Here is a 27,386-nt window from a genome sequence, read left to right as displayed (position 1 = left end):
ACAGCCCCAGCATTTGCCTGGTGTGAAAATGGGAAACCACGGAAAACCATCTTCAGGGCAGCCGATAGTGGGATTCGAAACTACTATCTCCCGGATCCCGCGTTAAGTGATATGATTTAAGAAAGAAAGAAAGAAAGAAAGAAAGAAAGAAAGAAGTCCGCGTCTGTGGTGTAGTGATTAGCTGCCACCCCCGGAGGCCCGGGTTCGATTCCCGGCTCTGACACGAAATTTGAAAAGTGGTACGAGGGCTGGAACGGGGTCCACTCAGCCTCGGGAGGTCAACTGAGTAGAGGTGGGTTCGATTCCCACCTCAGCCAAAGGCACTGCACTTTACTGTACATCTGTTCAGCATCCGGCATCACTTTATTTGAGACGTACGAAGCCCGTATTTCACCTGAAACTTTGTTTAATGAGCTGTAAATCAATGTTTACGCGTGCCTTCTTACGGCTTGGAGACCTTACTGCTATCTTAGGAGTGGCTAGGTATATTTTAATATTAAGTTAACATATCGATAGAACTTGAACAACACATTATAACTCACGGAACTAACTGTTTCTCGTATTTTAGTGAACAAGAATGAAGTCCCCCGCCTCTGTGGTGTAGTGCTCTGTGTGACTTGCTGCCACCCCCGGACGCCCGGGTTCGTTTCCCGGCTCTGCCGCGTAATTTTAAAAGTGATACTGCTCGCTGGTGTGGATGTGATAGGCGTCATTCAATTGTAATTAAGTATGGAGGAATATATATTTCATTTTCAGAAGCAAGAAAATCGTACTTTATGTATTGTAATTGCGAGTAAGGCATAAGGTGTTGTGAAGCCTATCACATACCGATATCTTCACTAAGATTAAGAAACACAATGGCCAGCAGAATTAGTTTTCTCAGAAATGGTGACGAAGGGGAAAGAGAGAGGCGAGAGTTGTTGAGAAGTTAGTGGAAAGAATCATCGCCGCGAGCGAAATTTGCAGTGGCAACCCCGCAAGAGCCATGTGCAAAATTCCTAGAAAAGACTTCAAGGGATCTCCAAGTTACTAGCAGGAGCTGAGCGCCCGGTTGGCACTTGAATAAAAGATTATGAAACTTCTCTGTCCCGCGCTAGCTTGGACCAATCGTAAAATTCGCAGGCCAGGAAGCAGGCACAACTTCGTATTGTAAGAGCAGTAGCAACAGTAACTCTACGGGTTAATTTTATAGAAAGAAGTGAGTTATAAATTCGGGATAAGGTGAAATTTAGAAGCCTAACCATATAATAAAAATTATTAAAAGTTATTAACCGAAGGAGGTTGATTGGCGTAATTCTGAGTATACATGAATGCTATCCGTTGATTGTCTGCAGGCAAGAGACGCGAAATCCCAGGCCGGGATACAAGAGCTAAATTCGCAATTATATCACTTACCAGCGAACGATATTAATTGAGAATTGACATGGAGCCTCTGAGAACATAATTATATCATTGGTTCCCATATTTAAGCCACTGGAAGAGCCGCAAGTAGTCGTATGAGGATATCCGAGCTGCGCGTCGTAAGATGACCTCCCGTGAACTCGGAGGAGAGGGGAGACGAATATAAATATAGTGTCGTGGATACGGAATTACTTCTGATAATGTGTTCGAGCTGTTACCATGCCAGGGGTGCGTAACTTACTTTATGAATATTTTCCGTGCTGTTACTTCGCCAGGGAGCATGTGTGTATTTACTCGTGGAGTAGTGTTCGAAGTGATAGAATGTTACGTAGCACAGTGATTCGTGACGTGTAATAGTTCATATTACAGTCTTGAACACTCTACTAGCAAGAAGAGTTCCAGTATTTACCGAACTCATTAAAACCTACGGATAGGAGTGTGAGATTCTACAAAAAGAAATTAGGAAGTACGTGACTTCAGAACGATCACGGGTGTTCGACGTATTTCACCCAGTAAACAGTCAATCATCAATTGATACCTGGTCAGCTGCGCGCACGCATGACGGGAAATCGAGTGCGCGCCCGGGCCGTTGTAAAGGGGATCCCGAGGTATCCCATGTTCCTAGAGTCCGGGAAAGGAACGAAGTATATATATTTACATTAGGTGGGCTAGGTAAAAGGCCAGAAATGTAAAGTTTCAGTTCAATATTAGTGTGTAAAATTGTAAAAATGTTAAAATTTTAAAAACCTCAATTTAATATGTATACGTCTGAAAAGTGCATTGGATTACCTCTTCAAGCTGGCATGAATACCAGTAAGATGCAATTCTAAATATGCGTGAGGGCTATGCTCCTCGTCCGGTTTAGCAAACTACAGGCTGAGATGAGTACCCATTAATATATATTTGTAGATTGCTATCGTTAGCGGGAGGAAATCATATTCTTTCATTATGGTAACTTGATTGTGAAACAAACCGTTTCCGGCTCGTATAAATTCAGAGATAGATAGACAAAGGGACAAATTAATATGTACATAATTAGATCAAGCACTCATCGTAATTTTGATTATTTAATAGAGTAGAGTAGGGTGGATTTGTTTGTTCAAGTGCTTGAATGGTTTGAAATTATATGGAGCACGTTTCACGTAAAGATAAGATTAATATTCATTCTAGAAGTGCTCAACTGTAGTTTTCAGTTATCGGAAACATTATAGATATTAAGGCATGTTGTAAGATTTTCCGGTAGTAGAAGGTTTCCAAGTGACTTTAATGGTTGTGGGACGGAATGAAGTCCATTGAATTGTCTGTAAATATCGATGATTATTTGTGCCGCGAAGTTTCGCCAGTGGACAGAAATAATAATAATCAGTAGAAGTGTCAGTGTAATCAATTAATATGGGTAATGTGTAAATGCGTGTTTAATAATTGTACCGGGTGGTACACCTCCACGCCGCTAATTCAAACTTTGCGCCAGTTGAAACTTTAACTACCATGTTAATTCTCTAGTTTCTCAGAAGATGTCCCTACTTGTAAATTTTGAAGTGTTAGTGGATACGGAATTACTTCTGATAATGTGTTCGAGCTGTTACCATGTCAATTTCGATTCTCTGTAGCAAGAAGTGTGAACATTCTCTTCTAGATGACACTACTTACGAACTACTATTGTGCACCCTAGTGCGAAGTGAGGGAACCCTTTTTTTTTTGAAGAAATTTAATATTTATAAGTTTGTTCCTTATTAAATTTCTTTCAGCTTTTGTTTAAGTTGGCAACGTTAACCCTTTCTTTCTGCCAGTTTTGAAATTGGCCAATCATAAATTTCTGTAATTAATTTTCCACCAATCCTGGTTTTCTTCTTCAGTTCTGACATGTAATCTTTTGGTCGTCCAATAAAAGGCTTGTGGGCGGGTGTTCTCATTCATGAAAGGTCTGGAATGTTCCGCGAGGGTATATAAACTGCTGATTTTCGGGTCTCCGCACCACTTCAGTAACACCTATCATTGTGTAAATTATGTAGCAGGGGGCGGGAAGCGCCTCTTTCTTCGGGCAGCAGTTCAACCACCAGGTAATGGCCGTTTTATAAATTATTTTCTTGCCAGCTCAGCAGTTTAACCCTCGGGGCGGGTTTGAAACCTTTTACCATGTAACTTTCCTCTAAAATGTAAAAGACTTTTGATTTAAATTCTGCCTCTGTAACTACATATTGGGATAGAGAGTGCTTAACCCTCTCGAGCTCCCACTCATATTGCTTTGAGGTGAACTTATTTTCACAACCGTTTCTTCCCTTCGAATGTAATGTAAATCGTTTTCTTATATAAGTCACCTCTTTATTATGGGATTAGCCCTTGCATTAGCGGCCTAGTGCCAAGTAGGTTTTAATAAGGTGTATTTGGAGTGCAGTTTCGCCTCCTCTCAAGTTGGTATTTTGGAGGCCATGTAATTGTCCTGTTTCTTCACTTAATAGGCCTCAGTAGGTTGGGTATTTTTTACCCCTGTGTGTATGTCCTTGGAGGACAGCTTGAATATGGAGTTTGGTGTGGCCTTTGATAGGCTGGAACTTTGAGAGCGGGTTGCTCTTCCAAAAAAAATTGTTTCTGTGCGCCTCGAGGAGGCTTTACTGTGTAATTGGGAGTAAGTGCTCCCGGGCATGATAGGGGTTTCTCCCCCTTTTGTTGAATCTTGTATATTCGAGTAAAGTTGGGCTTATTGCTCAAGGATCGTAAGTCTGGGTCTCGACGCCCAGATCCTGTAACCTCGGTAATTGTGCATTTTTCATTGGTTGCTATGCTACTATGTACCTGTCATTCTTGTTATTTCTTGATTTTGCAAAGAAAATATAACCTTGTTAAATTTTATCTTAACTTTAATTTCGTAAGTTGAGACCTGTTCACCTCTAACTACCACGGAAAACTCCGTAACAATAATAGTGCTTTGCGAATAAAGGCGCGGGTCAAATTTGATAGAACGATTGCAAATTAAAGTAATTAAAATATGGAGATAACAAGTGGCGTGAATATTTTAATTCGGGGAGTAAATCCGATTTTAACACTAATGGTTGATTTAACGTTTCTTATGGACTCCATAATAATCATTGTAGAAACGATAGAGGCACTTGTATAAGATGGTCACGCTATGTTGGGAGCCCAGAGTGATTTGAGCCAAAAGTTGTGGTCGGAAGTCATGTGGGACAGAAATCCGGCACGAGATGAAAGTGAATTGTACTGATGTTGATGAAGAAATAGATGGATATCAATGCCGATATTGAGGTCGTTTGCCGAGACCGGTGTTATGAGTGGCAGAATAGAGTCCACGCACCGAAGATTAATTAATTAAATGTTTTGAAGAGTCCCAGTGGAATAAATGGGCTTCAAAAGGAAAAGGAAGGAATGATTTAGCACTTGCAGAGATTGGAGGTATTTGCCCAACTGCGAGGTGTTATGGGATTTGAGATTTGTCTTAGGAGGACATGGTCTCCATGAATTAACGACAGTACGAAAATAAGGTTGTGAGTACGAATACCGTTATTATGTCCCAACCGATATGAAATCGGATCTTGGTGGTTCATATTCGGGAGTTAACATATGTGACTAAGTTCTAAAGATTGAAATTAAAATATAAATTTTCGAAATGATAATGATTGTTACCGAGGTTTGGTGGATCAGCAGAGGTGAAAGAAGGTGCCGGGCTGAATGGGTCTAACTACAAAGCCAAGATATGAATTAAAATTTCATTAAATTTTATATTTTGGAAAATGACGAAACTTAACAATTTTCACATATAATTTCAAAATTTAATAAATAATAACAAGTCAACAAATAACCGACAATCAGGTACAAGACCAGGAAAAGCCAAGGTTCAGAACAATTCTGGGCCTTATGCCCCTCTCTTTACAATTTCCTTGAGCTTCTAGCTCGAATATACCAAGCACAATACATTCAAGGGCAGAAAACCCCTACCACACGGAACACTTGCTCCCAAAAATTGCAATATCAGCCTCCCAAAGGCACTGGAAAAGAGCTAACACGCTCTCAGTTTTTCACGCCTATTCAAGGCAATATCAGACTTTACAATTGATTGCCATCAAGACACCACTTGCAACAATGACACGGGGGTATCTTGTACCCAATCTACTGGGCCTTAGCAGGAAAAGAACAGGTTAAGTAAATGGCTCGGAATACCAAACAGAATGGAGGAGTGTACTTGCACTCATAATACACATTTTAAAACCTAAAAGGCACTAGGCCGATGAAACAGGGGCTATACCCAAACTATGGAGGTGACTCTCATAAGAATAATTTAAGGCATTAAGGAAGAGAAGAAAATCAGTTACCAAAACGTAGTCACCTCAAACCAAACTAAAGGGGAGCTCGAGAGGGTAAAGCACTCTCTATCCCCGATTTACAATTAAAGATATTTACATAAGCCGGCAGAAATTTACATTACAGAAAGGTAGGTACATGGTAAAAAAGTTTTAGACCTTTCCTGCGGGTTAAACTGCTGAGCTAGCAAGAAATAAGGATGTTAAATGGCCATTACCTTACTGAAGACCTGCTGCCTGATGAAAAAGGCACCTCCCGCCTCCTGCTATATACCCGTACCCTAGGTTAGATGTTAATCAAGTGGCCACGAGACGTGAAAATCAGCAGTTTATAAACCGTCGGGGATAGTTCGAGGCTTTTCATGAATGATCAAGATACACCCACGGTGTTTTATTGGTTAACATCAAAAGGTACACACAAAATCGAAGGAGAAATACGGGATTGGCTGGAAATTAATTACAGAAATTATTGATTGGTTAACTTCGAAACTGGCGGCGGGAAAAGATAAATATTGCCAACCCAAAAATTAATGAACAAAATTTATTAAAGAAAAACTTGTGAATACAAAATTTTTTCAAATAAAATTCCTTCACTTCGCACCAGGGTGCAAGATCAAATTTTTTTAATAGAGACATCTATGAGAGAATGTCCACACTCCTTGATCAACGGAAAACAGAACAAGTTGAAATCCACACAGTTCTGACAACTTCGTAATCACAAAATTTACGGTAGTGACACCTTCTGTGGAAAAATTTAAGTTGGTCTAGTTCCAAGATCAGCGTTTCTCCAGTACATGAGTTCTAATTGGCCCAAGATATAAAGGTGCGGCTTAGAGGTGTACCACCCGGTACAGACCTCCCGCCCCAAATGTCCTTCCCAGGGGGACACAAAATAATTTTTTTTATCATTTGTTGTAGAAAATTTCTAATTCCATGCAAATAGGTTTGTGAAAGAGCATGGAAGAGACGTTAATAGTTGAAGAAGAATTTCCAAAGTCTTTTAACGTGGATTTGTAGAAGAATTTTGAAGAACGTTAATAGAGAAAAAATTCAGTATTTTTTTAAATAGATAGGTAGAAATTGTTTATGCTCCCACATTAGAGTATCTTTGTTGCCGTAGAATGCGAAATACATGCTGCTAATTTTGACGGCAAGTCCTGCCGCCGCTGCTGATATCCAGTTGAGGTCGCACGGACCCCTCAAGTACCCTCAGATACACCTCTCCCGCTATAGTGAGAGGGTAGTCGTCGTGAAGGACGCCGCAGATCAGAAGTATATTCACAGTCCCCAGGTAAGTTATCGGTTGGTGTTCCGCACATCAGCCGTGGCCGGGAGATGGATTCCAGCGCGCCGTACAAAGCTGGACATCACGGGAGCGGAGTGGACCCGTACCCCACCTCAGTGGCGGTACTGCGACGAGCGGCTGAGGGGCACTGAAACAGTAAGATCTCGGCGACAGAAAAGTTTTGTTGGAGACGTGCGATTTAGAGTACAATCATTATTGGTGATGCTGAGGCCTGGGCGACGTGGGAGGCTTTACATGCCACGGTGTGGATCTGCAGGATGCGGGGGCTTGGTAATGACCACACAGGAACTGACAGCAGGAAAACCAGAGGGAAAGATCGTACATCAAATACCTATTTCTATAAAAATTAAAATAAATTGGGGCAGAAGGCCTCTTAAAAAATACAACCTTCACACTGTTGTAAAACGTAGATGGCTAAGTTAACAATGATATTACACAGGTTTCACCTGAGACAGGTGAACCCTAAAGATCCTCTCGGCGGCTGGATTGCTCAGTAATAATGTAACAGGAGTCAGGAAATCTAAAATGATGCACGGCCCATGAAATCTGGGGGCAAAGTTGCCCGCGGAGCAAAGTTTTTAACCATGACTTGATCTCCTACTTTTAGATTGGTGGGCCTCTGTCCACGATCATACCTTTCCCTAACCTTTTCATGAGAAGTTTTAAGATTGGCCTTCGCCTTCTTCCATAGATCTCTAATATTATCGGGATCTGTTGTGTCTGGTAGAATATCACTAAGAGAATAATGATTAGAGAGTGGCGTGTTCGGCACAAACTTAAATACCAAGGAAGCTGGAGTGAACTTACGGGACTCATGAACCGCCGAATTCAAAGCGAAGACCAACCAATGCAGAGATGTATCCCACCTGGAATGATCATCATGATGATAGGCAATAAGAGCCGATCTCAGATTACGATCGACCCACTCAGCCAGCGATGGTTGAGGATAATACGCTGATGTTGTTACATGTGAGATGGATAGATCAAAACAGAATTTACGGAAGAGATTGGAGGTAAAGGCCTTAGCATTATCAGACACTATATATATTGACACGGACCAAAAGAGGCAAAGATGGTATTTAAACAAGCAATAGTGGACTGAGCGGTAGCCAGCTTAGTCGGAAATAACCAGGAAAATCTTGTGAAACCATCTACACACACGAGAATGAATTTGTTGGCATTCCCCTTTGATTGGGGGAAGGGTCCTACGTAGTCGATGTAGAGGCGTTCCATGGGGCGCGACGCTTGATGAGAAGATAATAGCCCTAGCTTAGTGGACAAGGTGGGCTTACTAAGCAAACAAGCTTTACAAGCTTTTACCAATTCACGAATTTCACCGTCCATGCCTTTCCAAATGAACACATCTCGGATCTTTTCTCGGGTTTTGAAGATGCCTAAATGCCCCCCAAATGGGATCTCATGGTAGTACTTGAAGATCATGGGTACAAGAACAGCTGGAAGCACAACATTCATCTTCTTATCATGCCCCGACGGGCAACATAAAACACCATTCCTCAATACATAAGGGACGACATGTTCTCCAGAAGAAAGGGTTTCCATAATAGGAGCCAGCACTGGATCTTCACGTTGATACTTTTCAATATCCCTAAACAACATGGGGGTATCGGTTAGAAGGCATTTACACCAGGAGGTTTGGGCTCGGGAAGAGAAGAACTATCTTAAAACTCGGAGGTCTCCACATCGTGAGCAAACATACGGCTTAGTCCGTCCTCGACAAATTTTCAGATCCCCTTATATAAATCTTTATTGCGACCAATGGTCAAATAAAAGATTAGAATACATAGCACTATTCACTACAGAGACTTTTCAGAGAGTAGGCTCTCTTTGGGCACTCCAAAGCGTGGTAACGACCACAAAGTCTATTGCACCATCGACATACACAGTCACTATTCGGATCGTGAAAGCGGAGAGTAGCACAAGCCTTGTGGTGAAATCCGTGGACCGCTGCACGGGTCACCGCGTGTCTCAGTTCAAAACAACTTTGTTGCCAGTCAGTTGTAGTCATTGCATCGGTTGTGTAGAAGTCACTCCATATTTCGGTCTTTTTAAATTTCAAATTACGCAGGAAGTCTTGGTATTCTGTCGTCGATTGCAGGATCATAGAATACAGTAGGTCTTCGATGAAAAACAGTTCTCTTGTCAGTTCGTAAACAAGTCTCGAAGGCGTGTATTTGGACACACAAAGGATTCGTTTAAGGAAGGTAGCTTTAACCCTTTCTAATTCCTTTAGGTCTTTCTTTTTCAAGAAGGTCCATATTAGTTCTAAACCGTAAGTTGCAATTGGAGTAATCTTTAGATGAAACAGTTTCATTGCTGTCTCAATTGATAATTGATCGATATGCTCTATATCATTTATTGCTATTATTGCTGCAAGAGATCTTTCTTTCACGTGAGTTGAGAATGTTTTGCCGTTCATTTGGAGAGTTATTCCAAGGTATTTGAAAGAGTTCACAGAATTTAGAAGAGAATCTTCAAAATAGAAAGTATCTGCAGCCGCTCGTTTTCCTCCTCTTCTAAAAACCATCACTACTGTTTTCTCTTTGTTAACTTCCAAACCGGCCTCTTCACACCATTTTGACAGTCTATCAAGTGCTGTTTGTAGTTATTCTTTACAAGACGCGACAATAACCATGTCGTCTGCGTATAGATAGATACTTGTCTGCTCTGTAACGATGGCTTTCGTTATGTCATATGTTGCGACATTAAAGAGTAGTGGACTCAAAGGATCAAACTGGAAGGCAGCAATTCTGATGGCCCGGCGGGCTATACGACCCGTACGACGCGGCCTACCTAACACCCAACTTAAGGCTTGGTTATCTGTTTCCAAGTCGAACTTGACATGTTCCAGATAGAGGCGGAACCTCTCTAGTGCAAATAAGACTGCCAAACCCTCAAGTTCATAGATGGAATACTTGGCTTCTTGAGCCGATAATGTCCTCGATGCATAGGCGATGGGTCGCCGTCCGAGTTTAGTCTCTAGAAGAAGGACTACAGCCACCGCCGACGACGACGCGTCGGTTTCGACGATGAATTTCTTCGAGAAATCAGGCATAGAAAGGACAGGGGCATTATAAAGAGCTTCTTTCAGGTCTTCGAAAGCGGCTTGTTGAGAGGGCCACCACTCGAATTTGATGCCTTTTCTACCAAGTAAGTTCAAGGGCGCCGCTCTGTTAGCGAAGTTAGGAATACATTTCCTAAAGAAATTCACCATACCTATGAAGCTAGCAATACCTTTGATGTCCTTAGGAGGTCTGAAATCACGGATGGCCTGTGTTCTAGAATAATCGATCGAAACGCCATTGGGTGACACAATATGCCCTAGAAATGACATGGAAGTCTTAGCAAAGGCAACCTTGGACAACTTCACAGTTAACCCCGCCTTCCGAAGGAGATTAAGGACCTCTTTTAGATGATCTAGTTGTTCTTCAAATGTCTCAGAAAATACGACGACATCATCAAGATAATGGAAAAAGTATTCAAACTTGATGTCGGAGAAGACCCTATCTAGTTGTCTGGTAACCAGAGCTGCTCCCGTGGAGAGCACGAAAGGCACGCGGTTGTACTCATACAAGTTCCAATCGGTGGCAAAAGCTGTGAGATGTTTGCATTCCTCAGCTAGAGGGATCTGATTATACGCCTGATTAAGGTCTAAGATGGTGAATATCTTAGCATTCCGAAACCACGAGAAACAAGAATGAAGGTCGGGAAGAGGCACAAATTGTAACACCACCTTCCGATTTAATGCCCCATAGTCAATCATGGGCCTGAAGACGCCTTGGGGTTTCGGAACGAGGAAAATGGGCGATGAATACGCCGACTTAGAGGGTCGAATTATACCATTTTTCAGCATCTCATCTATGATCTCCTTTAGAGCCTAACTGGGATCGAAACCGTAACCTCAATCTTGTATTCGATAAAGTCAGTAACTCCAAGAGTGTCGGAGAACACATCAGGAAACGACTGACACAATTTACGAATATTATTAGCCTGCTCCTCAGGTAGATGTCTAAGGTCTAAGAACATCTCATCAACAGATGAACATGACACAGAATTACATTTTAGTAAGGGGATTTTACTATTACTGGCAAATTTGAAAGTGCACGACTTACTCTGAATGTCGAGCACTAGACCAGTATGAGACATGAAATCCGCCCCCAATATAATGGGGCAAGACAATTGCTTAGCCACAAACAGTTTAACCTTCCAAGTGAACTTAGCAATCCTAATTTTGGCAAAGATAAAACCTAAAATTTCTACTGGAGAAGAGTTGCCCGAAATGCATTGAACCGAAGAGGGACAATAATCGGGAAATTTACAATCAGATTTTAATATAGATTACCATTCAGCCGAAATAAGGGAACAAACACTGCCTGAATCTAATAGAGTCTAATAGAGCGGTGACGGGTTCATCATTCAATTCAATTTTGAGAAATGGTACAAGTGCGGGGGTCTCCGCCGCAATCCTAAGACATTCTTAAGGCACCCAAATGCGGGGTTGGAAGAATTTCTACCTTGTTCCAACTTTCGGAGGCTTTAACCGGGGCTCAGCCTTGAAAAGATGAACACACTGGCTCAGCCGGAGCCACTAGTCACTTTTGATTATTTACGTTGGTGGAAGTTGCACCAGATGTTGAACAGTACGGTGTGCTATTAGCATTCGGGCAATTCTTGGCAATATGAGAAAACGAGCCACATTTAAAACAGCCTTAGGATGACCCTGCTCCGTTCTTTGTCCCACTGGATTTAATCAAAGGACACTTGTTCCGGAGATGATCTGCCGACCCACAAGCATAACATTTGCGGGATGTGAAAGTTCGGTGAGGTGGAGGCCGAAAATGACACGTAATGTGTCGGCATTATCTAACTCCTTCGGCTGAGACAGCCATAGCTTTTAATTCGTCAAAAGTGTGCGGACGCGACGCAGAACACAAATATGATCTATAGGGTGGTGAAATTCCTTCCACAATGGCCTGCACAATTTGGTCTTCTGGGAATGAAGAGCAAACATCCTAGTATAAAACTTAATATCTTGGATGAAGTCTGCCAAGTTTTCGTCCAGTCGTTGTACTCTGTAATAATACTTTTGTATTAACGAAGACCTTGATCGAGCGGGAATGAAGTTTGCCAGAAGGTGTGCATGGAAGTCTTCAATAGAAGATTGCTCAGTTATGGCTCTGACTATTTTGTCTGAGAGGACACCAATGGAGTAAGGGTAAATAATCTGAAGAATTTGAGAAGGGGAAAGTGAAAACACAAGAGCGTGATCCAGAAACTCAACTAAAAATCGTAGCAATCAGATGACATCGCTAGTAGAATTGACCGAAAATTTAGAAATTCCCCTAAGTAACAGCCAAAGGATGAGGCAAACTACTAAACCCGGGTGACATCACAGTTAACGGCCTAGGGGGTGAAGAAGCTTCAGAGACAGCGTTATTTAAAACGAAAAGTGGAATGCAAGTACGACGATCAGACTCATTTCTGTTGAGTGGCCACAGATTTTCTACTTTCTTCTCCTTAGGACGAATCCTCTTCATTAGCTATGTTTACAACTGTGGCTTGATCGGCCTTGGGAGGAACTGTCCCAGTTAACAACTGACTAACTTTACTGGACATTTTGGAAAGGTGTTCAACAAGAGTACAAGCCTCCTTACTCCGAAGATAATTTAACTTAAGAGACAATAGATCTCTCACCCTATTATAAAAATGGTACAATCTAGCCTGCACTCTTTGAAGTTGATTAGGAGATGGATCACTTACTTCATAAAAACTAACTACAGATGCTAGCTCAGTAGTGTTGTCTGTGATCGTGGAGAGAGCCTCATCAATGTCTTTCTCTCACAAGGTCGGGATACTAATCGGCAAATCAAGGGAATCCTTAAGCTTGGTGGTATCGGTCGCAACCGTCCCTCCAGATTGAATATTTCTAATAGTTCATTCATAGATCAATTCCTCCTTGCGCAAGTAGCCGGGATGGAGGACTTCGCAAGGGCAGGACATGATGACAGAAACTTTCACGATTTTAGAAAATAGGAAAGAAGATTCCAGCGACTGAGAAAGCTGTTAGAGTACAAGTCAAATCGAATGTTTAGCCATCAAAGGGGGCTTAATTGATACTCATTCACCCACGCTCTCCTACCACTTGTTACCGATGTTTGGTGGATCAGCAGAGGTGAAAGAAGGTGCCGGAGTGAATGGGTCTAACTACAAAGCCAAGATATGAATTAAAATTTCATTAAAGGTTATATTTTCGATAATGACAAAACGTAACAATTTTTACATAGAATTTCAAAATTTAACAAATAATAACAAGTCAACAAATAACCGACAATCAGGTACAAGACCAGGGAAAGCCAAGATTCAGAACAATTCTGGGCCTTACGCCCCTCTCTTTACAATTTCCTTGAGCTTCTAGCTGGAATATACCAAGCAAAATACTTTCAAGAGCAGAAAACCTCTACCACATGGAGCACTTGCACCCAAAAATTGCAATATCAGCCTCCCAAAGGCACTTTTACCTACTGGAAAAGAGCTAACACTCTCTCAGTTTTTCACGCCTATTCAAGGCAATATCAGACTTTACAATTGATTGCCATCAAGGCACAACTTGCAACAATGACATGGGGGTATCTTGTACCCAATCTACTGGGTCCTAGCAGGAAAAGAACAGGTTGAGAAAACGGCCCGGAATAACAAAAGGAATTGCGGCGTGTACTTGCACTCCTAAATACACATTTTAAAACCTAAAAGTCGCTAGGCTGATGAAACAGGGGCTATACCTAAACTATGGAGGTGACTCGTATAAGAATAATTTAAGACATTAAGGAAGGGAATGAAATCAGTTACCATAACGTAGTAACACAGCAGGTGAGGCCGCCTAGGCGAAGTGTTGGTCATCCTCTAAAGTTGTATCCCTAACCCAATATCTCACTCTCCAGGACACTGCCTTGAGGAGGTAGAGGTGGGATCCCTTGCTGAGTGTGGGAGGAAAGCCAACCCGGGAGGGTAAGCAGTATAAACAGAAGACTAACGACGGTATTTCTTAATTTACGGCAATTTTTCACTTCATTTGTGAAAAAGGAATTATTATGTTCCATTTGGGACAAATATTACAGTGACATATCTTACATAGGTATGAGCTACGTAATTCCCCAAGGTTAGTAAGTACTAACCTTGCCTGTTCCCATTCTAAGCATGCTACAAGGCAGTCATGTGATGTGATGTGGCGAGTGAGGGTGGCGGAGAGACAGGGGGAAAACTCACGGGTGTGGAAACAGAAATGATGGATTTCCTTTGAGAAAAAGCTAAATATTTTCTGGTGTCAGAACCACACATGAGTATAAACCGCAAAACAGGACAATATTCAGTGCCCCAAATAAAGTGGGACGCAATGTACAGGAGCTTACGTTTAAAACTTGCAGCGATCCGGGCTGTGGGGGTGTAGCTCAGTGATACAGCGTCCGATACGCATGCGGAAAGTCCTGGGTTCAAACCCCAGCTCCTGCAAGATGTTTTAGTCCTCCTCTGTGGTTAGTGGTTAGCGCAGGGTTCGATTGCTGGATTACCCACGGAATATGACATGTGGCTCGAGAACTACAACAGGATTTACTAAGCTAAGACAGGTCAACTGAGTAGAGGATGATGGACTCCCACCTCAGCTATCGTCGAAGTAGTTTTCCATAGTTTCACGCTTCTTCTCCAGAAAAATGCCAGGATGCTGCCTAACTTAAGGCCAAGGTCGCTTCTTTCCCTCTTTCTTGTCTATCCCTTCCTATCTTCCCATTCCCCCACAAGGCCATTGTTCAGCAATAGCAGGCGAGGCCGCCTGGGCGAGATCGGAAGGGATAGACAAAGAAGAGGGAACGAGGCGGCTGTGGGCTTAAGTTAGGTACTATCCGCATTTCTCGGGAGGGGAAGTGGGAAGCCGCGGACAACCACTTCAAGGATGGCTGGGGGGAGATTCAAACCCCGTTATTCTGTCGACGTCACGAGGTTGAGCGGACCCCGTTTCAGCCCTCGTAACACTTTTCAAATTTTGTGGCAGAGACTATGAAATACAGATCAAATTGGTAACCTCACTACGCCGCCTCGCGTAGCCGGTGACTCCAAGCACCAGGATCGTAATTGAACTGAAGCATTAAAAACATTAAGTAGGCACCGGAGGGATTCGAACCCTCGACCTCCTGTTCACTAGACAGGCGCTTTAACCAACTAAGCCACGGCGCCACACATTCTGCCAAAATGACAAATTTGAATGTAAGATTGTCTTCATTCCCGCGTTAGGTGTAAGGATAAACGGATTTAAGAAAGAAAGAAAGAAGGAAGGAAGGAAAGAAAGAAGGAACGCAAGAAATAAAGAAAGAAGGAAGGAAAGAAATTGCTCTGTGTGCGGAGACTTTAAATGCAAAAATATATTCCTTGCCTGTATTAATAGGAGACTAAAAGGGTTTACCCTCCAGGTGTTATCAATTCGGGGGCGGGAGTTGGTTGTAACGGGGTCAACCTCCTTGCTTTCATTTCATCCTGTTCGCGTGTTATTGCAGGAGAATGGGAAACCACGGAAAACCATTCTCTGGAACCAACCCCTCTCCGACTCCCGGGTACAGAGGCGTACAGACACGGTAGAGCCGTGGTCACTCGTGGACGGAAGCCTACACTGCAACCACCGAACGGTCGAACTACGTAAATAGCCATCCTGTCGTGGTCTCTACCTAGACAACAGACTAACTCTCTATAAGTCCTCCTTAAGGCCTATCCTAGAGTATGCCAATCCGGCCTGGGGTACGGATGGCAACAAAAACATATTTAGCCGGGCTGAGTGGTTCAGACGGTTGAGACGCTGGCTTTCTGACCCCAACCTGGCAGGTTCGATCCTGGCTCAGACCGGTGGTATTTGAAGGTGCTCAAAAATATCAGCCTCGTGTCGGTAGATTTACTGGCACGTAAAAGAACTCCTGCACGACAAAATTCCGGCACCTCGGCGTCTCCGAGAACCGTAGAAATAGTTAGTGGGACGTAAAGCCAATAACATTATTATTTAAAAAGGCACAGTTAGGCAAGTTTAAGCGCACACAGAACCGTGCGCTACGACTCAGCTGAGGAGTCCCCTGGTTCCAGCGAATTCATGATGTCCAGGATGAGCTCAGTATTAACGAGGTAAGCTCAAGAACCAAGAAGACTTACCGGAAATTCTATTCTGGGCTAAATTCTAAACCCAAAGTCCTAATATCACAACTGGGCAATTATGATACCGAAGGCCTCAAATGTACGAGGATAAAGGTCGTACTAGATTAGTCATTCATAGCGGGTGCAGGTCACATCCTGACGAGGGCGGTTTTGTTAACCAGGACCTGCACATTTAGCTTACATAATACATTGCACAAGATGTACTAAAAACCCTAATGGGTTGAAGGGCAGAAATGCACAGTAGATTGAGGCATGGCTAAGTGACCAGCGAGCTAAGTTAGTTCGCAGTAACTAACATCGGTTTCTATCATCGGCGACTTCTAAATAGATATGTACTGAGTTGATTAACGTGTCTTCACTAGTTTTCACAAAGGCACTGCACATTACTGTACACGTGTCCTGCATCCGGCATCACTTTATTTGACGCATTTGAAGCCCGTATTTCACTGAAACATTGTTTACTGCGCTGTAAATCAATGTTTCGGGCTGTCTTCTCACGGCTTGCAGACCTTACTGCTGTCTTAGGAGTGGCTAGTTATGTTTTAATATTATGTTAACATATCGATATAACTTTCACAACGCATTATAAATCACGAAACGAATTGTTTCTCGTATTTTAGTGAACAAGAATCAAGTCGTCCGCCTCTGTGGTGTAGTGGTTAGTGTGACTTGCTGCAACCCCTGGAGGCCCGGGTTCGTTTCCCGGCACTGCCGCGAAATTTGAAAAGTGGAACTGGGTCCACTCAGCCTCTGGATGTCAACTAAGTAGATCTGGGTTGGATTTGCACCTCAGCCATCCTGGAAGTGTTTTCCCCTGGTTTTCCTCTTCTCCTGGTGGCAAATGCAATGATGGTACTTAAGGCCACGGCCGCTTTCTTCCCTCTTCCTTGTCTATCTCATCCAATCCTACCAACCCCCACCAAGGCCCTGTTCAGCATAGCAGGTGAGGCCACCTGAGCGAGGTACTGGTCATCCTCCCCAGTTGTATCCCGCGATCTAATGTCTCACGCTCTAGGTTACTGCCCTTGGGGTGGTAGACATAGGATCTCTCGCTGAGCTCGAGAAAGAAACCAATCCTGGAGGGTAAACAGATTAAGAAAGAAAGTACGGTTGTATTAATATTTATGCCAGGTGCTGCGTAATGGTAAATAGTTATATGAACACTGTAAAGTATTATTGAAGACTTTGACACGGATATTAACATTCCATGTCGATCGGCCATATCAATCAATCAATCAATCAATCAATACTGATCTGCATTTAGGGCAGTCGCCCAGGTGGCAGATTCCCTATTTGTTGTTTTCCTAGCCTTTTCCTAAATGATTTCAAAGAAATTGGAAATTTATTTAACATCTCTCTTGGTAAGTTATTCCAATCCCTAACTCCCCTTCCTATAAATGAATATTTGCCCCAGTTTGTCCTCTTGAATTCCAACTTTATCTTCATATTGTGATCTTTACTACTTTTATAAACGCCATTCAAACTTATTCGTCTACTAATGTCATTCCACGCCATCTCTCCGCTGACAGCCCGGAACATACCACTTAGTCGAGCAGCTCTTCTTCTTTCTCTCAATTCTTCCCAACCCAAACATTGCAACATTTTTGTAACGCTACTCTTTTGTCGGAAATCGCCCAGAACAAATCGAGCTGCTTTTCTTTGGATTTTTTCCAGTTCTTGAATCAGGTAATCCTGGTGAGGGTCCCATACACTGGAACCATACTCTAGTTGGGGTCTTACCAGAGACTTATATGCCCTCTCCTTTACATCCTTACTACAACCCCTAAACACCCTCATAACCATGTGCAGAGATCTGTACCCTTTATTTACAATCCCATTTATGTGATTACCCCAATGAAGATCTTTCCTTATATTAACACCTAGATACTTACAATGATCCCCAAAAGGAACTTTCACCCCATCAATGCAGTAATTAAAACTGAGAGGACTTTTCCTACTTGTAAAACTCACAACCTGACTTTTAACCCCGTTTATCAACATACCATTGCCTGCTGTCCATCTCACAACATTTTCGAGGTCACATTGCAGTTGCTCACAATCTTGTAACTTATTTATCACTCTATAGAGAATAACATCATCCGCAAAAAGCCTTACCTCCGATTCCACTCCTTTACTCATATCATTTATATATATAAGAAAATCATTCCTTACCACCCTTAATGGTACAAACCTGTTTTCGCATTCCTCAACAATTTCTTTAAACCCATCCCAGAGTCTGTTTACATTTATATTTACCGTTTTCCACCGATCATATCTACTTTTTAGAAACTGCCTCATGCCTGCTTTAAGTAATAATACTTTAGAGAGTATCTTCAGTGTTGTATTTGTGCTGAGGCGGCGTAGGGCCGGTGACACAAGGTGTCTGAATACCGGTAATGCAGTGGTTCGATTTTTATTTTTGACTGGCAGACCTTGTCGCATTTTAACGAGCACACATTGTTTATGCACACTTACCAGGTCACATCACAGAACGTATTCATTCACTCACGATGTATTACAGTGACGAGTACGTTGATATGTTGCTCATTTATGGGGAAACCAGGCAGAACGCAGTCCAGTCGCAACGTCTCTATCACGAGCGTTTTTCTCACATAGGACTACGGACTACCAATACGTTCCGAAACCTTGAACGAAGTTTGTAGTCAGCTGGGACGCTTAGAAGTGTAACTTCCGTTACAGATGCTCCTGTAACGTTTGGTTCAAATTAAGGCAGATTTGCCTCAAGGAGAAGTGGGAAACCACGGAAAACCACTTCCAGGATGGTGAGGTGGAAATCGATCCCACCTCTACTCAGTTGACCTCTCGATGCTGAGTGGATCCCGTTCCAGCCCTCGTACCACTTGTAAAACTTCATGGCAGAGCCGGGAATCGAATCCGGGCCTCCGCGGTTGGCACCTAATCACACTAACCACTACGCTACTCGACCGTACTTTCTCCATAAATTAGCACAACTCAGCGTACTCACCATAGCAATACATCGTGAGGTGCTGTGATGTGACCTCGTAGGTGTGGATTATTATTTGTGTGCGTTGGAGTCGGGAGGTTGTGGATTCTTTTTTTTTTTTTTTTTTTTTTGCTAGGGGCTTTACGTCGCACCGACACAGATAGGTCTTATGGCGACGATGGGATAGGAAAGGCCTAGGAGTTGGAAGGAAGCGGCCGTGGCCTTAATTAAGGTACAGCCCCAGCATTTGCCTCGTGTGAAAATGGGAAACCACGGAAAACCATCTTCAGGGCTGCCGATAGTGGGATTCGAACCTACTATCTCCCGGATGCAAGCTCACAGCCGCGCGCCTCTACGCGCACGGCCAACTCGCCCGGTGGTTGTGGATTCGAATCCCATGCTGGGCGTTCTGAAAATGGTTTGCCTCAGTTTCCCATTTTCACCACCAGGAAATGCAGGGACGTTACCTTAGTAAAAGACCATGGCCGATGCCCTTCCCAATCCGTCCCCCACCCATCCTTATGGGAAAGGCGCCAAATCAGAGCGAATCCCTTAACACCAATAAGAAAGAAATATTGATTATTATATCCCCGCTAAAATGGAGCATCTCTGTCGTTCAAAAAAAAAAGGTGCTCCATGCTGGGTTAGAACCACTAAGCTGTCGATCCTCACATAACCTCTGCTCCAGCGCCTGACCGATTCGGCCAGGAATTCAACTACCGTAGGAGTTGTCAGAGGTCTAGTACTTTCGTATGGTCGTTCCACGTCGAAAGTTAATATCCGTGTCAAAATCTTCAATTATGTTTTACAGTGTTCCTTTAACTTCATTAAATTACAGAGCACGTGGCATAACCTATCAATTCGTTTATATTACGGGTACCGGTACCTGTTATGTTTCAAGGCGCAATAAATCACATGTTTGCCACATATTGTCCACGGTTGGCTTTTGCCTCAAGGGCAGTGTCCTGGAGCTTCAGACATCGGATCGGGGGATACAACTGGGGAGAATGATCAGTACCTCGCCCAGGCGGCCTCACCTGCTATACTGAACAGGGGCCTTGGTGGGGGATGGGAAGATTGGAAGGGATAGACAAGGAAGAGGGAAGGAAGCGGCCGTGGCCTTAAGTTAGATACCATCCAGGCATTTGCCTGGTGGAGAAGTGGGAAACCACGGAAAACCACTTCCAGAATGGCTGAGATGGGAATCAAAACCACCTCTACTCAGTTGACCTCCCGAAGCTGAATGGACTCCGTTCCAGCCCTCGTACAACTTTTCAAATTATGTGGAAGAGACGGGATTCGAATGTGGGCCACCGGGGGTGGCAGCTAATCATACTAACCACTACACTATAGAGGCGGACTTAAAAAATCTAACGACTGAATTAATAAACGCGGCCTTAAGTTAGGTACCATCGCGGCATTTGCCTGGAGGAGAAGGGGGAAACCACGGAAAACCACTTCCAGGATGGCTGAGGTGGGAATCGAACCCATCTCTACTCAGGTTACCTCCCGAGGCTGAGTGGACCCCGTTTCAGCCCTCGTACCACTTTCCAAAAATTTCGTGGCAGAGCCGGGAATCGAACCCGATCCTCCGGGGGTGGCAGCTAATCACACTAACCACTACAGCACAGAGGTGGACGGTCCTTAGTATTTGGGGCGGAATTGTGGATAGTAGTTTTTTCTTTGCTAGGTCTTTCTTTCTTTCTTTCTTTCTTTCTTTCTTTCTTTATCTATTTACCCTCCAGGGTTGGTTTTTCCCTTGGACTCAGCGAGGGATCGCACCTCTACCGCCTCAAGGGCAGTGTCCTGGAGCGTGAGACTTTCGGTCAGGGGATACAACTGGGATGGATTACCAGTACCCCGTCTAGGCTGCCTCACCTGCTATGCTGAACAGGGGCCTTGTAGGGGATGGGAAGATTGGAAAGGATAGACAAGGAAGAGGGAATGAAGCGGCCGTGGCCTTAAGTTAGATACCATCCAGGCATTTGCCTGGAGGAGAAGTGGGAAACCACGGAAAACCACTTCCAGAATGGCTGAGATGGGAATCAAAACCACCTCTACTCAGTTGACCTCCCGAAGCTGAATGGACTCCGTTCCAGCCCTCGTACAACTTTTCAAATTATGTGGAAGAGCCGGGATTCGAACGTGGGCCACCGGGGGTGGCAGCTAATCATACTAACCACTACACTATAGAGGCGGACTTAAAAAATCTAACGACTGAATTAATAAACGCGGGCGAAGCTGTGGGTTCCTACTAGCATAAGATATAACTCAGGTATGACCCACCTGTACCAATTAAGATCTGCGAGTTAAGGGTGGTAGTATGCAGGGTTATCGGCCCCTGTACAGTATTGTTATAAATTTACTGGTACTCCTGAAAGAGGGAGTCACATTGTTGCTGGATGTTGTCATGGCGAGCCAGTGGTTCTGTAATTACTGACGTTAACTGCTCTGATCACGTGGCTTTACTGCCGCCCATCATTAGGACGGCTTAGTTGATGACTCGCCGCTCGTTCATTGGAGCAACATCCTCTGACTAAACGTTCCGGCTCGTCGTTTACTTCAATGAAAATCTGCTATTGCTCCGAACCTGCGGGGCACTAAAAATAGGCAATCCGGCAGAGTCTAATGCGAAACATCTTCGACCAGGAAAATTAAACTTCAAATACTTTAGTGCCTGACAATCAACGGGAACAATATAAAACTGAAGATCCAATGACTATACCAAGTTATTTAGAACTTCAAGCCTTCATTTTTGGTTTTTCAGATCTTCCAACACCCATTTTTCTGATACCCATTCACACCCTCGTGATAATTCAACTTCTCAAAACTATAGTTTGTTTGCTGAGTTGATGAGTCTTTAAAACCAAACAGTTTTTATGTTTACTATGAGGGTGCCCGTACTTCGCTACGGGGACGGTGAATTTTTATTCATTTGATTTGGAAGATCCTTTTCGACTACTTCCTCGGCCAGTGGCTGGACATCCCACAAATGCCACTTGACTGTGGAACTGTCACGGAAAACGACACCGAACAAACAATGTTGTTGAAGTTACCATTGATGCTTTCACGGTCCGCACTTATAGACATGATATAGTCTTTTTATGCTAATGCCGTGTCAAGAAAATAAGGTGAAATTCTTTGCTCTGCGCCTTGGGAAGAAAATCTCAACCGTTCACGAGAAAGACTTCTCCAAGAATGAAAGTTAGAATTTAGACCTTACTAATAGAAGTGTTAGTGGTACGTTTATTCGTCACCAGATGGCTCACCGTGCACAGTACAGCGCTAGCATTCGAAGCAGAAGCTGACGGAACCATCAGAATCGGTCTGGAAGGGGGTCACATAACAGAAATACACACATATTGAAAGTATGATACTGACACAAGCCTGGAATAAAACATCTGGTGATGAGGAACGCACGAATTTGGAAAACACCGAAACGAAATAACAATAGTGAAGGGAAAGGGAAGGGAGCTACCTAAGTAAATCCTTAATTGCAGGTAGCCACGTATTAGGAATTGATAGTAATTGTTGAAATTCTTCAATTACAACACTTCTATTACTAAAGTCCAAATTCAAACTTTCACTTGAAGAACAGGTCAATTGATCGGCACATTATTTTGTTCTTTGCTGCTGAAACATTCTAAGTTAAGATTTTTTAATATCTTTGTGCTCAGATATTGTGGCACACTTGATTTTTTAAAAACTTTCTTTGTAAAGAGACTGGATTTTCTCTCTTTCTTTCTTAATCTGTTTACCCTCCAGGGTTGGTTCTTCCCTCGGACTCAGCAAGGGATCCCACCTCTACCTCCTCAAGGGCAGTGTCCTGGAGCGTGAGACATTGGGTCGGGGATACAGCTGGGGAGAATGACCAGTACCTCGCCCAGGCGGCCTCACCTGCTATGCTGAACAGGGGCCTTGCGGGGGGATGGGAAGATTGGCAGGGATAGACAAGGAAGAGGGAAAGAAGCGACCGTGGCCTGAAATTAGGTACCATCCCGGCATTTGCCCGGAGGAGAAGTGGGAAACCACGGAAAATCACTTCCAGGATGGCTGAGGTGGGAATTGAACCCACCTCTACTCAATTGACCTCCCGAGGCTGAGTGGACCCCGTTCCAGCCCTCGTACCACTTTTCAAATTTCGTGGCAGAACCGGGAATCGAACTCGGACCTCCGGGGGTGGCAGCTAGAGGCGGACGGATTTTCTCTCTGGCCTTCGAAATTGTAGAAATCGTCAGTGTGATGCTGACGTTTGTTTCCCAACTTTCTATTCGTAAGTATGTGTGACTTTTCTACGATATTTTAACACTTTCCTTTTACTTTTTGACGTCTTCACAGTGATGCTTGCTAGAGATGGCTGAAAAATAACGTAGCTGTTACTTTGTCACAGTTACATGCCTGTCACTGTTACAAATGGAACGAGGACAAAAAATAACAGGTTACCGAGTAACGACAACAAAATAACGTACTATTGAAAACAGTAACTGGGAAGTGGGAACTGTCACTAGTAGCAACTTACAGACACAGAATGTGACCTTCAGGGTTAAGATATTACGCAGTGTCTTCCAAGTGGGAGCGCTTTAAGCTAAATACACTATAGCGTATAAAATACTTTGTAGTGTATTATTTTGTTTAAGTTGCTGCTGTCATCTGGTAACTAAAGTGTAAACTGTTATGACATATTCAACTCCTCAGGGGTAATCGTTGACTCAGACATCGCGCAGGGCTACCTACATTATAATATTATTATACATTTCACCTGTATAATTTTACTTGTACCATAAATAAATTTGTATGCTAACTTTGCTTATTGATATTGTACCGGGCGGTACACCTCCACGCCGCTAATTCAAACTTTGCGCCAGTTGAAACTCCCCTACTGGAGGAAGTCTGAACTTTATCTAAGGTGTTAATTTTCAAGTTTCTCAGAAGATGTCACTACTTGGAAATTTTGAAGTTTCTGAACAGGGTCGTTTTCGATGTATTTTTGTTTCGCCTGTAGTAAGAAGTGTGAACTTTCTCTTCTAGAGGACACTACTGAAGAACTACAATGGTGCACCCTAGTGCGAAGTGAAAGAACTGTTTTTTGGAGAAAATTTGAATTCATAAGTTTGTTCTTTGTTAAATTTCTTGCAGTCATGGTTTAAGTTGGCAATATTAACCCTTTCTTTCCCCTTGTTTTGAATTTAGCCAATCCCGAATTTCTTTAGTTAATTTATGACCAATCAGGTGTATCTTCCCCAAAGGGGATATGTTGCTTAACCCTAGCCAATAAAATGATTGTGGGCGGGTGTTCTCATTCCTGAAACGCCCCGAAATTTCCGCGAGAGTATATAAACTGCTGATTTTCGGGTCTCCGCGCCACTCCAGTAACATCTTCTGGTGTGTAAAGTACATAGCAGGGGGCGGGAAGCGCCTCTTTCTTCGGGCAGCAGTTCAACAACAAGGTAATGGCCGTTTAATAACTTCTTTTCTTGCTAGCTCAGCAGTTTAACTCTCGGAGCGGGTCCGATGCTTTTCCACCATGTAACCTTTTCCTAAAATGTAAAGACTCTTAGTATCTATTCTCTCTTAAGCTGCATATTGGGATAGAGAGTGCTTAACCCTCTCGAGCTCCCACTCATATTGCCTTGAGGTGAACTTATTTTTCACAACCGTTTCTTCCTTAACGTAATGTAAATTGTTTCTTTCTAAAGTCACCTCTTTAGTATGGGATTAGCCCTTGCATTGACGGCCTAGTGCCAAATAGGTTTTAAACAAATGTATTAGATGTGCAGATCGCCTCCTCTCAAACTGGTATTTTAGAGGCCATGTAATTAACCTTTTCTCACTTAAAAGGCCTCAGTAGGTTGGGTATTTTACCCCTGTGTTTATGTCCTTAGAGGACAGCTTGAAGGTGGAATTTGGTGTGGCCTTTGACAGGCTTAAATTTTGAGAGCGAGTTGCTCTTTCTTGAAAATTTTGTTTTCTGCGCGCCTCAAGGAGGCTTTACTGTGTAATTTGGAGCAAGTGCTCCTGGGCATGAATGGGGTTTTCTGCCCCTCTGTTGAAACTTGTTTTGGGGTAAAGCTGGGCTAATTGCTCAAGAATTGCGAGTTCGGGGCTCGAAGCCCAAATCCTGTAAATACTGTAATTGTACTTTTGTTGCCTTGCTACTCTGTACCTGCCATGCTTATTATTTCTTGATTTTGAAAAGAAAATATAACCTTGTTAAATTTTAAATTAATTTTAATTTCGTAGCCTGAGACCTGTTCACCCCCGCACCTTCTTTCACCTCTGCTGTTCCACAGATACCTCGGAACAGATATTATAGATAACATAACATGACTTCATTTTACTTAATCGATCCACTTGTACCGGTTTGTGTCGAGGTTTGGCAGACAGATCTTTATGTTTTCTTGTCTTCTATCCTTGATCGGGCATTGTCAAAGTCACTCCTCTAGATTTCAGAAAACACGCTATGTTGTCTTGTCATTTCATCCGTTGTCTGCCTCTCGTTAATATAAATGCGTGCTTTGCTGCACCTACTTTCAACAGTGTAGTGTTGCGTGCGCGCATGTGCGAGTGAATGCATAATGGGCTTCGCAGCACAGCTGTAAAAAGACAAGCTTGAAGCCGTGACCAATGAATGGTAACGTTGGACGTTATTTTTAACTGTTACTTTTCACGGTTACTTTATTGTAGCAGTGACAGATGTAGTAGTTACACAAAAATAACCGTTTGTCACACCTCTAATGCTTGCCTTGACTATTTAATAGACAGAGTGATTTTTAAATCAACAATAATAAGCGTTACATTCGTGTCAGGAATCCCAAAATACTTAACAAGCGAAAATCGACATTGGACGTTATAGCCACTGCCTTCGTGATGTACAGGCCGTAATGAAGGTCCGATGACGTCACGCAAAAAGGCGAACTGTTTACTCCATCCGACCCAGGCAATGCAAGGACATGATACAATCAATCAATCAATACTGATCTGCATTTAGGGCAGTCGCCCAGGTGGCAGATTCCCTATCTGTTGCTTTCCTAGCCTTTTCCGAAATGATTTCAAAGAAATTGGAAATTTATTGAACATCTCCCTTGGTAAGTTATTCCAATCCATAACTCCCCTTCCTATAAATGAATATTTGCCCCAGTTTGTCCTCTTGACTTCCTACTTTATCTTCATATTGTGATCTTTCCTACTTTTATAGACGCCATTCAAACCTATTCGTCTACTAATGTCATTCCACGCCGACAGCTCGGAACATACCACTTAGTCGAGCAGCTCTTCTTCTTTCTCTCAATTCTTCCCAAGCCAAACATTGCAACATTTTTGTAACGCTACTCTTTTGCCGGAAATCACCCAGAACAAATCGAGCTGCTTTTCTTTGGATTTTTTCCAGTTTTTGAATCAGGTAATCCTGGTGAGGGTCCCATACACTGGAACCATACTCTAGTTGGGGTCTTACCAGAGACTTATATGCACTCTCCTTTACATCCTTACTACAACCCCTAAACACCCTCATAACCATGTGCAGAGATCGGTACCCTTTATTTACAATCCCATTTATGTGATTACCCCAGTGAAGATCTTTCCTTATATTAACACCTAGATACTTACAATGATCCCCAAAAGGAACTTTCACCCCATCAACGCAGTAATTAAAACTGAGAGGACTTTTTCTATTTGTGAAACTCACAACCTGACTTTTAGCCCCGTTTATCAACATACCATTGTCTGCTGTCCATCTCACAATATTTTCGAGGTCACGTTGCAGTTGCTCACAATCTTGTAACTTATTTATCACTCTATAGAGAATAACATCATCCGCAAAAAGCCTTACCTCTGATTCCACTCCTTTACTCATATCATTTATATATATAAGAAAACATAAAGGTCCGATAACACTGCCCTGAGGAACTCCCCTCTCAACTATTACAGGGTCAGACAAAGCTTCACCTACTCTAACTCTCTGAGATCTATTTTCTAGAAATATAGCAAGCCATTCAGTCACTCTTTTGTCTAGTCTAATTGCACTCATTTTTGCCAGTAGTCTGTACCTTGTAAACTTTCACTCACTGTATTTACAATTTCAACAGATTGAAAATGAAAAACCACAGCCTATTTCTAGCCATACGACCGGGTGAGGAAATGGAATGAATGAAGCCCCATCTAGCGGCGAGGATAGGAATTGTGCCGGCTGCCGAAGCCT

At 43.0% G+C, this 27,386-nt stretch overlaps 1 non-coding gene across 1 annotated transcript; it reads right to left on the bottom strand.

Annotated features, from left to right (window-relative positions):
* Positions 1 to 15,190: 15,190 nt before the first annotated feature.
* On the bottom strand, positions 15,191 to 15,264 carry TRNAT-AGU (transfer RNA threonine (anticodon AGU)). The gene has a single exon. It is a non-coding gene; the product is annotated as a tRNA-Thr (tRNA).
* Between the last annotated feature and the right edge of the window lie 12,122 nt (positions 15,265 to 27,386).

The sequence above is a fragment of the Anabrus simplex genome, chromosome 3 (assembly GCF_040414725.1).
Source record: "Anabrus simplex isolate iqAnaSimp1 chromosome 3, ASM4041472v1, whole genome shotgun sequence".
Classification (NCBI taxonomy): Eukaryota; Metazoa; Arthropoda; class Insecta; order Orthoptera; family Tettigoniidae; genus Anabrus; species Anabrus simplex.
Note: the sequence above shows the minus strand (reverse complement) of the source record. Positions and strands in the feature narration are given on the sequence as shown.